We start from the raw sequence: 16207 nt of genomic DNA, 5'->3' as shown, positions 1-16207 counted from the left end.
TCGTCCGTATCAGCTGAGTGCATGCTTATGTCATCAGAGGAATCATTTTCGTTTACATTCAATTCGTTTCGTATTCGAGAAAGACTGTCAGCAACAGTGTTCTGTTTTCCTGGTCGATACTTAATTTCGTAATCAAATTCACTTAAAGAGAGACGCCAATGAACTAATCTGTTGTTGGAGTCCTTTAAATTCAAACCATAAGTAAGGGGTTTATGATCGGTGTACAAAATGAATTTGCGTCCATAAAGATATGGCCGGAAATATTTACACGCCCATACCACTGCTAGAAGCTTCTTTTCAATTGTGGAGTACTTTTCTTCAGACTTATTCAATGTTCTGGAAGCAAAGGCTACTGGTTTATCGCTTCCAATAGGACCTTGCGATAAAACGGCTCCAATGGCGAAATTAGAAGCGTCTGTTGTCAATATGAATGGTTTTGAAAAATCAGGATATTGTAAAATATCACTTCCAGAGAGAATTGTTTTACATTTCTCAAAAGTAGTAACAAATTCTTTTGAGTGTGTAATCGATTCTCCTTTTCTTAAAGCATTTGTGAAGGGTTTTGCTATTTTAGCGAAATCTCGAATAAATTTTCTGTAGTAACCTAGTATACCTAGGAAACCTCGAAGTTCCTTTTCATTTTTTGGGATAGGCCATTTCCGAATGATATCAATTTTATCCGGATTTGGTTTAACTCCATCGGACGTTACAATATGGCCCAAGAAAGCAACTTCCTTATGAAGGAACTCACTCTTGTCCAATTGTATTTTCAAATTATGTCTCTGAAGAGTTGCAAATATTTTCGCCAAATTGTCAAGATGCTCTGTGATGCTAGTTGAAAAAACGATGATGTCATCCATGTATACGAGGCAGATGACACCAATATGTTCCCTTAGCACGTTGTCCATTACGCGCTGGAACGTGGAAGGTGCATTTTTCAACCCGAACGGCATTCTCAAAAACTCATAGTGCCCGTTTTCGACACTAAATGCAGTTTTAGGAATATCCTTTTTCTCTACTTCGACTTGATGAAAGCCGGAAGCAAGATCTAAAGTTGAGAAATACATACAACGTCCCAACTTGTCGAGAACATCTGTGATATTGGGTATCGGATAACGGTCATCAACCGTTTTTTCATTCAATTTTCTGTAATCTATTACTAGGCGCCACTTTTTGTGTCCGGAAGCATCCATTTTTTTCGGGACTATCCACACAGGTGACGTCCACGGACTACTGGAATGTTGGATGATGCCCTGCTCAAGCATTTTGCAAATCTGTCGCTGTACCTCTTCCCTATGACAAAATGGGTAACGGTATGATTTAGAATGTATAGGCAAATCATCCTTTGTTTTTATTTCATGCTTAATGGCACTAGTAAAAGTAAGATTCTCGCCTTCAATGAAAAATACATCCTCATTTTTATGAATTAATTTTAAAAGTTTGTTTCGCTCCTCATCATTTAAGTGCGAAACTCTAAGTTGCTCAAAAAGGGATTTTTTCATGACTTCGCCTGATGAACATGCACTTCTGTGCCCTGTTTCAAAATTGTTGATCTCTGGTGTCAAAAATGTTTTGTCTAGATTAATCGAGCATGGCTCGTTTGAATAATTTGTAATCACAACACGAGCGTTTTTGTCTGATATTCTGTATAATCCGGAATGAATTACTGCTTGTGGTTGAATGAAATAATCACTTTCGAGAAAAAAGTCTCCGTTTTCGGTATCTATTGTGAGATTAATTATTTTAGTTTCATTTGAATTTAGATGGACCTTCTTGATATCTGGATATTTTCGAAACATTTTAATTTTTCCATCGGGAAATTGTAGTTCGTTAGTTTCGGTCAGAATATTTGCTTTTACATTTTTCAAGGTTTCATATCCAATTAGTCCATCGAAAAATGAATGGAACCGAAATACGAAAAATGTTTGTTTTTCTATTCCCTTAATTTGTGGGAAAGGATTAAGTTTGGCATATCGATTTATTTTGTGCGTACCGCTTACATTTCGGATGCGCATTGGTGCTGTGATTTTGCATTTGTCAATATTAACGTACTTGGGATCGATGTAATTTTTATTGGCTCCCGTATCGATAAGGAACCGTAGGGGACCTTTTGTTGTTTCAAGTACGATATATGGGATGAAATTATTTATGTTGGTGGCCGTGAATATTCGACCGTCTGAAAATTCAAATCATCAGTTTCGTTATCGTCTTGTTGTTCAGCTATCGGCTCGTTCGTCATTTCTGCAGTATCATCAGTTTGATTTTGTTGTGACCCTGGCATATTTTCTTCTTCTGTATGTTTGTAATAATATTGCTGCTGATCATATTCATGATCATTGAACTCGAGTGGATAATTTTTATTTTCAGCGTTTTCTTCTGGAATTTGGTAATTCGGCCTGTTTATATAATTTACTCGCCGCGATCTTATCGATGGATCAACTTCCATAGGTATTGGCCTTGGTTGTGGTATATGTCTTGGAGCAAATGCATTTTTGTTTACAAATTGATTTTGGGGAAATTGAAGTGTGTTCTGGGGTTTTTGAATGTTAAATGGATTGGGTTTGTATTGGAAATTTTGCTGCTGTGGTCGCGGTGTGTATTGTTGGGAGGGGTTATGGTTTTGTCTCGGGGGAAATTGTGGGAACGGTTTTCTGTATTGGATTGGATATGAAGGGAAAGATTTTGCATTATGGTTTGGTGGATATTGTGAATTAGGTTTCGAGGGAATTGGTGGAGGTTGAGGTTAAGGAGTATATTTCCCAAAATGATAATTCTTTTCTTCTAAGCATAGCCGTAAAGCTTCTTTCATATTTCGGGGAGCTTGCGCACGTATAATTGGACCTAATGGATCTTTCAAGCCTGACAAAAAGACTTTCAAACCCATTTGTTGGTAAAATAAATTTTTGGCAGTTTTCACTTGCACGTTCAGTTCGTTTATATTCAGCAAATTTACTAACAATGATACAATGTGAGATATTTTCCCATAAAAATCCTCAACTGATCCAATTTGACTGATTCCAAAGAGATCTCTAGTAAGAGAAATTTCATCTCTTCGGTCGCTGTAATGAGTAATTAAATTCGATTTAATTTCTCTCCATTCTAAATTTGTGCCGTATAGTTCTAAAACGTTATCGGCATCACCGACAATTTTTGATCTAATGGCTTGGGTCCAAATAGTGTGCATATTTGTTCCTCGCACAGAATCAATTATTGGGATGAGATTTTCGATTGATCGTATGAAGGAGTGAAGTTTTACGGGATTGCCGTCAAAAGACGGTAGGTCCCGGAGAATTTGCGGTGTTTGTAGGGATTTGAGGACACTTTCAATTTGTTGTCCTCTAATTACATTGTTTGCTGCTGCTGCCTGGGCGGCGGCGGCTTCGTTCGCGGCTTGTGCTGCTTGTTCAGCTTGTTCTGCTTGCGCTGCGTGTTCGGCTTGTGCTGCTCGAGCTGCGTTAACAGCTTCGGCAGCGCCTTGCGCTTCAACTCTTAATTGATGAATTAATTCATCTCGATTTGCCAACTCTTGTTGCAAATCGGCAACTTGTTGGTGAAGATGGCTCATTTTAATTATTTTTAATTTTTCCTTAGCACTAGAACACAATCAATAAAATTTTTTCTCGCTTTGTATAATTTGAATATGTATTTTGACACTTGTTAACAACGCTTAATCACTTTTTTCATTAATTTTTTTTTATTTTTAATATTTTCACAGTTGATTTTGTGTTAGTTTTCTAAAAAATAGGAAAAGCTTACCTGATTTCCGATGTTCGCTCGGATCCAAGAGCTCCAGTACACTTATATTGCTGTTTCAATGTCCGTTTTGGAAATACACTTCACTTCGGGGTTCACTAAAGTTATCTTTCGGTTCGCGGATTTTTCTCGGTAACGAATTCAAGTCCACGATATTCACTCGCGGGCGCTCGATTGCGATTCGAAAACACGAGATTAATCCGCACGACTGCGCCAATCAAGACCTTCGATGGCCTTTCGGGGTTTTTAAAAAACTACTCGACTACGTTCCTCGACGTTTACTACTATAATGCTCTTTATTCAAATTGTTGAAGCCTTTTTATAACTTCCCTAATCTTGTTTACTAAACTAAGCATACAACGGTCTCGCTGCGCATTCCATCGATAGTTGGGTAGCTGGCGGAATATGACACCTTGTTGACGGAATATCTGATTGTGCGTTATTCGTTGATAGTTGAACGGCTGGCTGGCTGGCTGGCCGCGTTGCTGACGGGATGTTTATTCGTGGGAGGTTTGATGCTGCTGATGAAGCGAGATACACGCTTGGGGCGGTTGGCGTTTGTTTCCAAGTTGGGTTTGCAGTTTCGTCGTTAACTTGCAATGACGAGATAGCGTATGAATTGGCGCTACGCCATGTGGCCAATTTGGGCTCTAGCACGCACAGAGCTAAGGTCATCAAATTGAAAGCTCTAATGGAAGAAGATATCCAAAGAGGAGTTCGTTATGAGGACTCAGAGCACGTAATGAGTGCGACTGTTAACATAGAACAGTCCGAAATTAAAATTCGAGAAATTCAAAAACTCGCAGATTCAGCAATTCAAAGCGGCAGACGAGATTCGTTGTTTGAATACCGATCCCGACTGTGGCATTATGAACGGCGTTTAGCCATTATCAAGCCACCAGGCTTTCTAAAAGAACCGCTGAAAACCCTCAGTGCGCTGGTGCAGGTAGTGATAGAAGATATTGACAGTGTTTTAAACCCAGTGCAACGTGTGGAGATAAACGAAAGTGATTCAACAGAGGGGCGAGTAGCAATCCAGCAGAGTGAAACACAGCAAGCAGTGGCAGCTGGTCCTGCGATCTTGGAAGGAGGTGCTCGAGGTCCCTCGGAATACACAACAGATAGAATGGACGTGTCACAACATCAGGGTCTACAACTAGCGAGTTCACCATTAGGAGCCATAAGACGGAACAACCGATGGACGGAAAACCAACCTCTCCCGCGCAACAGAAACCTAGAAACCGAACTGCAAGAGGCGTCGTATTATCAGCCAAGCAGACAAACAGAACGCAGGGAGCTAGCAGCAGTCACCATGCAAAATCGAGTTCGTGATGATCTAATAGATCGGCTGAATCGTAGACATCGTATACAATCCACTCCGGAAAGAGATTTCGCACAAGAGCGAGGGGATGAACGTAGAATGCAGAAGGCGGTGCACAACTGGCCCTTCAAATTCCGCGGGGAGAAGGATACAACGTCTCTGAACGTGTTCCTAGATCGTGTAGAAACATTCGCAAGGTCAGAAAACATGAGCGATGGAACGCTATTAGCATCAATAAAACATCTGTTGCAAGAGGATGCGTTGGATTGGTATGCGAGAGCGATGTCGCAGCAGTTGCTATACTCTTGGGGAGCTTTTAAAGCAGAGATACGAAGAGAGTTTCTTCCCAGTGGATACGCGCAAATCCTACACCTAGAAGCCAGTTTCCGCTTTCAGGGTCACAACGAATCGTTCGCCAAATACTACCGAGACATTGCAGCGCTATTTCGCTTCGTCACACCGCAGATGTCCGACGATGAGAAATTCTTTATCGTTAAAAAGAATATGAACGCTGACTACGCCGCTATTGTGACAGCCGCCAGACCACGTTCATTGCAGGAAATAGTGGAAATATGCACAAGCTACGATGAAACCAGATTGTTACTGTCCAGACAACGTCGCATTCCAATACCGCACAGCGCGCTTTTAGAACCGAACTTCGCCACACCATCTACTCCACAAAAAATCCCATTCTCGCCACAACGTTACGGTAGGATCCACGCTATTGACTCAAGTGAACAAGTCGAATCGAGCACTTCTGAATCAAACGCACAGGAATGCGTAGCTCAACCAACGGACAACCATGAGCATTGGCAGTACCGACTAGAAGACCTTATAAGCCAAGTCAACGAGATCAAATTGCGCATGGAAAAGAGAAACACACCATCAACAAGATGGACAACAGCAGAACAGCCGTCGAGAGTCCACACTGCCGAACAACATCCGTATCAAACAAGACAGCAGCAGCAACAGCGGCAGCCTCAGCAGCAACAACAGCAACCGCAGCAGCAACAACGGCAACTGCATCAGCAACAGTGGCAGCCGCAGCAGCAACAACTGCAATCACAGCAGCAACAATGGCGAAGTAACGGAACACAACAACCACGACTTCATTCCGATCGAAGAGAAAATATTCCATCACAACAACAGGCAAATATAGTTTGCTGGAACTGCGACGAAGTTGGGCATCGTTTCATGGGCTGCCCGAAACCGCAAGCGATCCTTTTCTGCTATCGGTGCGGAAGAAGGGGTTATTCTCTCCGCAGTTGCTTCACATGTCATTCAGGTACGGGAAACGCTCTGGCGGAGAATCATTGAGGAGGATCGAATCTCCGCGAACAAGCAGCCTCCTAAGGTATCAGCAGTTTAAGCGGCTAAGTCAAATAATAATTAGTTCCGGAAATGACAACCGTCCGCACGCAGTGATTAGTATCATGGGAAAAGGATTTAGAGCGCTGTTAGACAGCGGAGCCAACTGCTCGTTGCTAGGAGGAAGAAATGTGCATTTGGTAGATAAGCTGGGTCTACAAACAGAACCTATAAAAGCGGGAATCAAAACAGCAGATGGAACGCCACATAGAATCGACAACTTCGCTCAAATTCCAATCGTCTATAACAACCGCAGCGATACAGTACGGGTTCTTCTCATACCAACCATTCCCGACTGTATAATCCTAGGGATGGACTTCTGGGAAAAATTCGGCGTGAAAGCGGTGTGTCACAACATAACGTTCGACGAGAAAGAGCATAGGGCAGACGATGAAATTTGGAAGCAGCTGTCGGCAAAGCAAAAACAGGCCTTGCTTCAAGCAATTGCGGAGTTTCCGAAAGCTGAAGAAGGAAAACTAGGAAGGACACCTCTTTATGAACATCATATTGACGTTGGAGAAGCAAAGCCACGAAAACAGCGTCATTATCCCATGTCGCCATATGTCTTGCAAGAGGTGAATCAAGAAATTGACAGAATGTTAAAACTCGACGTCATAGAAGAAGCCAGATTCTCCCCATGGAACAACCCCTTGGTGGCGGTCAAGAAGAAGACCGGAAAGTATCGAGTATGCTTAGATGCTCGCCATTTGAACTCGATAATGGTAAATGAGGGTTACCCAATACCGCAAATGTCATCCATAATTAATCACCTGGGAGGTTGCACTTACATATCTTCGATAGACCTGAAAGACGCATTCTGGCAACTACCGTTACATGCCAATTCAAGGCCACTCACCGCGTTCACAGTACCCTCAAGAGGGCATTTCCAGTTTAAGGTAGTACCTTTCGGACTTTGCACGGCCAGTCAAGCGCTCGCTCGGATCATGACACACCTTTTCGCTGACATGGAGCCGCATGTGTTCCACTATTTAGACGACATAGTCATCTGCAGCGGTACATTCGAAGATCATCTCCTTCTACTAAAAGAGGTAGCCAGCAGACTACGCAGAGCCAACCTAACTATATCTCCGGAAAAGTCAATGTTCTGTCGGAAGGAAATTAAGTACCTGGGATACGTGTTGAATGAAAACGGTTGGCAAGTCGACGAAGAAAAAGTAGAAGCCATCACCAGAATTACCGTTCCAACAAGCAGAAAGGAAGTGCAGAGATTTCTAGGACTCTGCAACTGGTACCGGCGGTTTATTTCGAACTTCTCACAAATAACAGCGCCAATTACCGAACTAACGAGGACCAAAGCCAGGTTTCATTGGACGCCGCAAGCAGAAGAAGCCTTCTGGAAGCTCAAAGAAGCATTAGTTAAAGCTCCAGTGCTCGCAACGCCAAACTATAAAAAACCGTTTGCCATCTCATGTGACGCAAGTGATGTCGCAATCGGAGCTGTTTTGACCCAAGAAACACAGGGGGAGGAGCACCCGATCTGCTATTTCTCGCAGAAACTATCATCGTCGGAAAGGAAATATTCAGTTACCGAGCGAGAATGTCTGGCAGTCATTCGCGCGATCGAGAAATTTCGAGGATACATTGAAGGTGTCAAGTTCACAGTGTATTGCGACCACGCAGCACTGAGCTATCTGCGCTCAATGAAAAATCCAACAGCTTTAATGAGCCGCTGGCTACTCAGATTAAACGCTTTTGACTTCGAAATCAAATACCGCAAAGGAAGCTGCAATGAAGTGCCAGATGCATTATCCAGAATCGTTTCATCAGTGGTAGTCTCTCCAGCTGACGTCAAAGATGCCTGGTACCTACGTTTGATTGAACAGGAGTAGCCAACAATCAGCTTTATAAGAATTGCCTCTGCAGAGATGAAACGGGTGTGACGACCCACAAATGGAAAAAAGTGGTTCCACAAGAAGAGCGCATTAGTATAATTCGCCAATTCCACGATTCACCGTCCGCGGCCCACCTGGGTCTCCACAAAACATGGCAGAAAATACAAAACCACTTCTACTGGCCAAAAATGAAGGAAGAGATTGAGCAGTACGTGAGAAGCTGCAACATCTGCAAAGCATGCAAGGCTCCAAACATGCGAATGATGCCGCAAATGGGAAAGCTGAAACTGGCGAAAATACCATGGGAACTCATCTCCGTCGATTTTGTGGGTCTGTTCACACGTTCTAAAATGGGGAATACTGTCCTGTTGGTGGTAGTAGACTGGATCACCAAGTACGTAATCACACATCCAATGCGCAGCGCTGACTCAGGCAAGATGGTCGACTTTCTGGAGAAGGAGGTTTTCTTGAAATTTTCCCGTCCACGCATACTGCTCTCGGACAATGGCAAGCAGTTTGAGTCCTTGGCTCTACGCGCAATGCTCAGTCGCCACAACATCACGCACATGAAAACCGCGTATTACTGTCCGATGGTAAACAACGCCGAACGAGTGAACAGAGTCCTTTTAACGTGCGTTCGTTCGCTGTTAAACGGGGAACACCGAGACTGGGACGAGAACCTGGCAGCCATCACTGCCGCGATAAACAGCGCAAAGCATGAAGTGACGGGAGTCAGTCCGCACTTTGCGAATTTCGGCAAAGATCTGCTGCTTCACAACAACTTGTACGTGCTGACAACGAACTGTCGAACTCGCTGACAACGAACTGTCGAACTCGCTGACAACGAACTGTCCACTCGCTGACAACGAACTGTCAAACTCGCTGACAACGAACTGTCCACTCGCTGACAATGAACTGTCCATTCGCTGACAACGAACTGTCCACCCGCTGACAACGAACTGTCGAACTCGCTGACAACGAACTGTCGAACTCGCTGACAACGAACTGTCCACTCGCTGACAACGAACTGTCAAACCTCGCTAAAAACGAACTGCTCATTTTTATATGATAAGCTATCCCAATACGCAAAACTAAGCCATGTCCTTTTTAAGTTTCTATAATATTTACAAAACACATTAAAAACATCAGATCAGTGATAAGTGCATTAGGGGGTCGCCAAGAAAAACACATCCTAAAGTAACGCGAATTGGGGCGCGGTAAAACTCCTTTCTGGGCTCTTGCCGATCAGAGGGAGCAAATGCCCTCAAACCCGAAACACTACACTGACGTTCTAAAAACACAATTAAATATTGCACTCACTCTAAGCACGAAAATCCTCCGTTGGCCAGAGACTTCTTTGCCATGACACGATGGCGTATAAAATAATTCCTTTTTGATTTGTGGCATTTTGAAAATTTAATGGATTTGATTGATTTGTGGTAAAATAAATAATAATGATTGGATTTGTGGCGATTTAAGTTTCGAAATTTGAGAGGATTTGTAGAAAGATCATTGATACAAACGCTAGGTCTCTGGTCGACGACAGATAACAAAATGGCTTTAAATTATTAAAAAAAAAAAAATTATGAATCGAAATCCTTCGATTCATAATTTTTTTCCCTGCACGGTGGAGTTATGTTACGTTTTGGGCGTCTGAATCAGACATTCAGTTCAGGCATGCATGCAGTACACCCCTGCACAATCGCACCCACCACAACTGTCACGGCGACAGTATTGAACTGTCAGTAAGACAAAAAGAGGAAAGAAAACAACGAGAGAAAATTGGGACTTCCGTGCAGTACATCGTCTCGAACGGACGCAAAATTTTTGAGCGCGAGTGCGTGAAGTGTGATTTGGTGGTCTTGGTTCGGCCATTACCGTCCGAACGGACGAGAGGAAGTCTTTTCTTCTGGCGCCGGTGCGTACCGCGATCGTATGTTCCCGAGCGGGCCTTCCGAACGGACAAGACGAAGCTTTTTTGGGGCGCTGGCTGATGCGCGCGGTGATTGCTGGATCCCGCGGTAGCCGCCCGAACGGACGTGAGGTTTTGTGGAGTGCCGCTGCGGATAGGAGATTCACCGTCCGATCGGACGGGCTGCTTTGCCCGGATCTCGAGCTCGACGTGGGTGGTGGCGCTCGTGCGCTTCGTGGAATCCCCCACTGCCGTCCAAGCTGGTGTAATTGGCGCCGGCGCACGCAGCAGAGCGGGCGAGCTTTCCCGCAGGAAGAAGAACGCCACGGAGCTGCAGGTGGGAGCAACCGATTCCGACCGGCAACTGGAGGGCCTCGACGGGACAAAGGTGGTCGGATGATGACATTCCGGCCGACGGATGCGCTGAAGGAAGGACACGGTGAGTGCAGGGGTAACCCATTTCTTCTCTGTATTTACATGCATGTCATTAGCGCAAAATGCGCACAGTAGAAGATCCGTTTCATTACACAACTTTGGAGAATTCCTCGGCTGTCCAATCTCGTTTAGCGGAGAGGCGGTTTTCAATGTAAAACTGATAGCCAGCCCAGTCAGCGTATTCAAATTTCCATCTTGGTCTTGTTGAAAACTCTGGAGAAGTTTGGCCGAAGGAAGTGAAGATTGGAAAATGATCGCTTCCGCAAGTATCATCGTGGATGTTCCAAGAAAGCTTTGAAGAGAGTTTGTCTGATACTATAGTGAGATCGATGGCTGAAGTAGTACCAGAATAATGGATTCTGGTGTGTTGGCCGTTGTTAAGAAGGAGAAGAGAATGGTCGGATATGAAATCCTCAATGATGGATCCTTTTCGATCGAGGTATGCACCTCCCCAGGCGTATGAGTGGGCGTTGAAATCACCCATAAGCATGATTGGGGCGGGCGAACAGATGGTCCAGTTGTCCGCGTAGAGTGTTCGGATCGGAATTATTAGTGATGTAGATGCTAACGACGGTGATTGGAAAGGGGTGTTTAATGCGCACTACCACTGCCTGAAGGTCAGTGGTAATGGGAAGAAGATCATGTGGAGTGCCATCCTTGATTGCGATTGCAACTCCGTGTTTTGAGGGGTTGGGACCCTCTTTGAAATATGTGATATATTTTGAGATGAAGTGTTTATTGAAATTGTTTGGTGTCATAGTTTCTTGAAGGGCTATGACTGTGGGATTAGAGTTCGAAATAAGCATTTTCAATTCTAGAATATTTTGTCGGATACTTCTGATGTTCCATTGTATCCCGAATTTCTGTGTTGGAGTGAATGTGTTGGTGTTTTTAACTCTAATTCCTGAGTCTTAATTGTGTGTATGTTTGAACTATTCAAAGAGAATTAGTTCGATGGTCCTTGGAAAGAGAAGCTTTCTTTGAGGTATTGGTGTTGTTTTTTGTTGGATGTGCGTTGCTGTTGTTGTTATTGTTGTTTTTTGTTTGATGTGTGTTGTTGTTGTTGTTGTTGTTGTTGTTGTTGTTTTCTGTTGGGGTTGTATTGTTATTTGTTGTTGGTGTCTGTCTTTGTTCATTCTTAGTTCTTTTCTTGTCCTTGTTTGTTTGGGTCTCATCTTCAGATTTTTGATCTGACTCTGAGGATGATCCTTTAGTTATTTTTCTTTTGTTTTTGTTTTTGTTTGGAGCATCAGACGTATCCATAGAGACAACTGATTCGTTTGCAGATTCAGTTGTTGAACTACCAGTTGTTGAATCTGTCATGGTTGTATCGAATGTGGTGTCAATTGGGGGGGTGCTTTCGCGACTAGAAGTGGCCGAAGCGGCCGAGGCGCAGTTACATGTGGGTGCTGGCTTTTGCAAGTTGGTGAGTCTGAGTCTGTGAGCCATTGTTTTGAAGTTGAACCTGTTCCTTTGCCTCTTTGTATGAGATTCCATTATCGATTCTTATTCTGGTAATTTTGTTTTCATTTTGCCATACGGGACAATTCCTACTGGAAGAGGAGTGGTTCCCTTGGCAGTTGACACAAAAAGCTGAAGCATTGCATACTTTGTTTGCTTCTGTTTGTTGTTCCGGGTGTTCTTGGCCGCAGTTTCTGCAAAGCGGATTTTCGCGCTTGCATCGCTTGTTCGTATGTCCAAATTTGTAACACTTGTAGCATTGCATTGGATTGGGATAAAAATTTCTAGTCCCGACTCGAATGAACCCAAAATAAATGAAATCGGGAACAACAGTTCCGCGAATGGTCAATATTAGAGTGGCCGTTGGCACAACAATGTTGTAGTCCTTTCTGGTGATGCGTTTATGTTTATGTATGAAGGCTTTGTACTTATTGAATGTTCAACGCCGGGCATCTTTCGCCGTATGCACATATCGTACAATCAAAATGATGGCTGTGATAGGGAATGAATAGGTGGTTATCAGCTCATTCACTATCATATATTTCACTATTGAGCACATTACCGTACCTTATACCAGGGACAGACATACAGCTGTACTTGCGTTGTACGTGTACAGCGTTGTACAGGAACCATCGTACCATGACAGACATACTTTGGTTGTACATTGTACCGTATGTCAAACTGACAATCAGATATTTTTCAATTTCCACCACATATTTCAATGAAAAAGGTTTTTATTTAGTGTCTAAACTATCAAACACAACAAAAAAGTTTCCAATCTGAGTTATTAACTTAAAAGAAGGTCAATGAAAAGAACGTTTATCAAGTGATTTGATTCTGCTTGTTCATGCTACCCACCACTAACCGTCTATGGCGCTGCGCACAGTACGACTGTAGCCATGTACAGCGGTAAAACAGGTCGGTACAGGTACAGCGATTGTACCGAGTTGCTTGCATGGTTCTAGCGCTGTACATGGTGACAGACATACAATTTTCGAAGTACAACGCAATACAGCTGTATGTCTGTCATAAGTATAAGGTTGGTTATACCAGGGACAGACATACAGCTGTACTTGCGTTGTACGTGTACAGCGTTTTACAGTTACCATCTTTCCATGACAGACATACTTTGGTTGTACATTGTACCGTATGTCAAACTGACAATCAGAAATTTTCCCAATTTTCACCACATATTTCAATGAAAATGGTTTTTATTTAACGTCTAAGCTATCAAACACTACAAAAAAGCTTCCAATCTGAGTTATTACTTAAGAGAAAATTAATGAAAAGAACGTTTACCAAGTGCTTTGATTCGGTTTGTTCATGCTACCCACCACCAACCGTCTATGGCGCTGCGCACAGTACAACTGTAGCCATGTACAGCGGTAAAACAGGTCGGTACAGGTACAACGATTGTACCGAGTTGCTTGCATGGTTCTAGCACTGTACATGGTGACAGACATACAATTTTAGAAGTACAACGCTAGTACAGTTGTATGTCTGTCATAAGTATTAGTATGCATACACTCTCCTACGAAACATAGTGGAAAAAACAGGAAGTGGGTTATTTCTATGGTATAACCGCAATGGTGACGTAGGACTATCGTTGATTCTGTGATCATTTGTTTGAAGTTTAATCTGAATCCATTCTAAATGAATGAATAAATAAATATTTGGGGGACTTCGAAAACGAGAGCTCTTTCGCTTGCATGTTATTTTCAATGCCAAGGGTAAAGTGACCAGATGGTCAGAGGTCTAACGCGGGACACAAAACACAAAACTTTATGTATATACGTTATGTGAACATAAACATAAGTATCGGCACTCAGTTATGATTTTTCGGTGGTTTAGATTTTGTTTACGCCCGAAAATCACTCGCTCAATCAGAGCATTTACGCCTGGCAAGCACGATTCAAATTCTACAATTTTCTTCGAAAATTTCAATTCATTTTTCATCGGTTTTAGTGTTAACGTATGCATTCAAAAAAATTGACTAATTTCGAATGGCGATGAAAGATAATTTATAGGAACAAATTTTCTTTAAATCTTACGTTTATTAAGTCTACAACAAAAATGATTCAAGGCTGTTGATTCGCAGCAGTAGCAGTGTCAAGCAACTTGATGATTTTTCCATACTGCAAGCTCCATCTCACAGCGAAGGAGTTGGATATTCTGAGGTACTTTGTGTCCGCCAGATAAAGGCAATCTGGTATTTACAATATCATCTCTTCGCCGCTCCTTAAGCCGGGAGATCGAAGCAACCGGTCAAACGGTGGAGAAGAATCTGGCCAAAATGGACATTTTTATACGGAAGCGTCAGACGAGACCGGCCGTATCTGAGCAGCAGGCAATCACCCAGAAGGAGTAGCTTGAGGTGCTGGTGAAAAACTTCTTTCCGACGAAAAACTTTTTTTCGTACTAATAATGAAAGACGAGACGTACTTGATGCTAGAATTCAACGAATGGCAGGGGACCGGGTACTTTACGTTCCCTAGGTAAGCGATGACGTCGAATATATCATTCACATCAAGTTCTCGAAGAAGAATCTTCTCTGCCAGACGTGAAGGGAATGTCCAAGCCGCTCTTCTTCCGAGTCATATGGTGAGCGGGGAAATATATAGTACGAAGTGCTTGCCGGAGTTGGAAGGTAATGTGGTCTTTATGCCGAACCTGGGATCAGCCCATTATGCCAAAAGATCACTGGAGGATGGATCGGCTGGAGATAAACATTGTCGCGAAGACCACCAACCTTCCCAACATTCCCCAGCTGCGCCCGATAGAAAACTTTTGGGCGATTGGCCAAAATAGAGAAACAGACGACCACCAAAGCCACGAAAAGGAAAAATAACACGCCGATATACATCTTTTCATCGGTTATGGTTCAGGTTCCGGCCGACTTCCGTAAGACCGTCCAGCGCTTCATTTACGATACTTCATCAAACAACTCTGCCTCTTCCTGTCGAATATACACTGTTTCTTCCGGCTTATTTGAAACGTTAAGCCCTGACCGAGCTAGAGGACCAAAGATGAACTTTTCGTCTGACTAACGTTGGTTCATCCATTTAAGAAAATCAACATGATCAAATTGTGATATTGAAATATATTGATATCGCGGGACATTTTCGTTTCTTTTTCCAAATGCGGGACGGAATCTTACGCGGGACATTTTGTTGAAATGCGGGACTGTCCCGCGTAACGCGGGACGTCTGGTCAGTTTAGCCAAGGGGAACTGGCAGATTATTTTGCAGCAGCGATATCTTCCCGGATTCATCTCGAAGTCCACCACCAGTGATCAATGCTAACTCGATAATCACCTGTTAATTGCACTTGATTGAAAAATCACAAAACTAATTTTATTTGGTCGCAGTATTATATGGATAGAAAACGTTAAAATCAACTCTTTCGCTTGAATGTAATTTGTAATTCCAAGGGGAACTGGCAGATTATTTTTCAGCAACGATCACTTCTTTCTGGATTCTTCTCGTTAACCAGCAAACATAAAGAGTTGCGCGCGTGTATGTGTGTGTGTATGGCGGTTGCTCCGATGTATCAAGCGGAACCAATTTTCGATGCTGGTATTCTTTCGGACGTTTTCTCTTCTCTTTCTGATGGATCGGCTTTTCTGCCCTCCCTCACAGTTCGAAACAAACTGCATGTCTTCCAGGTCAGGTCAGTATAGGTAATGAATCCCTCGATCCCTCGCCGTCCAGCTCGTCCAGCACGTTCAGCTCGTTCAATTACGATGTTGCCTCACGAAAAATGAATGCTTTTCACCACCAGAATATCGCTTAAGTATGCTTTTTGTCCGTGATTGAATCGAGAGAAGGTGTGGTTTACGATGGCAATTTGGAAGGCAAACTAGAGGGGAATGAACTCTCTGAGTTTGAAACTTTCGGCGACTGAGCATTAATGGATTGAAAATTATATAATTTTCGCGATGCAAAACATTTTCCGTTGCGCGCGCGTACTATATTGGATACGAAAATATCCTACTGATGGGGAAGAATAATCTTCAGAAGCTTTCCTGCTTATTACACTTGAATGAAAAATTACAAAATCAAATGTATTTGGTCGCAGTTTTACATGAATAGGAAACATTAAAAT

This window comes from Toxorhynchites rutilus, chromosome 3 (assembly GCF_029784135.1).
Source record: "Toxorhynchites rutilus septentrionalis strain SRP chromosome 3, ASM2978413v1, whole genome shotgun sequence".
NCBI lineage: Eukaryota > Metazoa > Arthropoda > Insecta > Diptera > Culicidae > Toxorhynchites > Toxorhynchites rutilus.
This window is presented reverse-complemented; position numbering follows the sequence as displayed.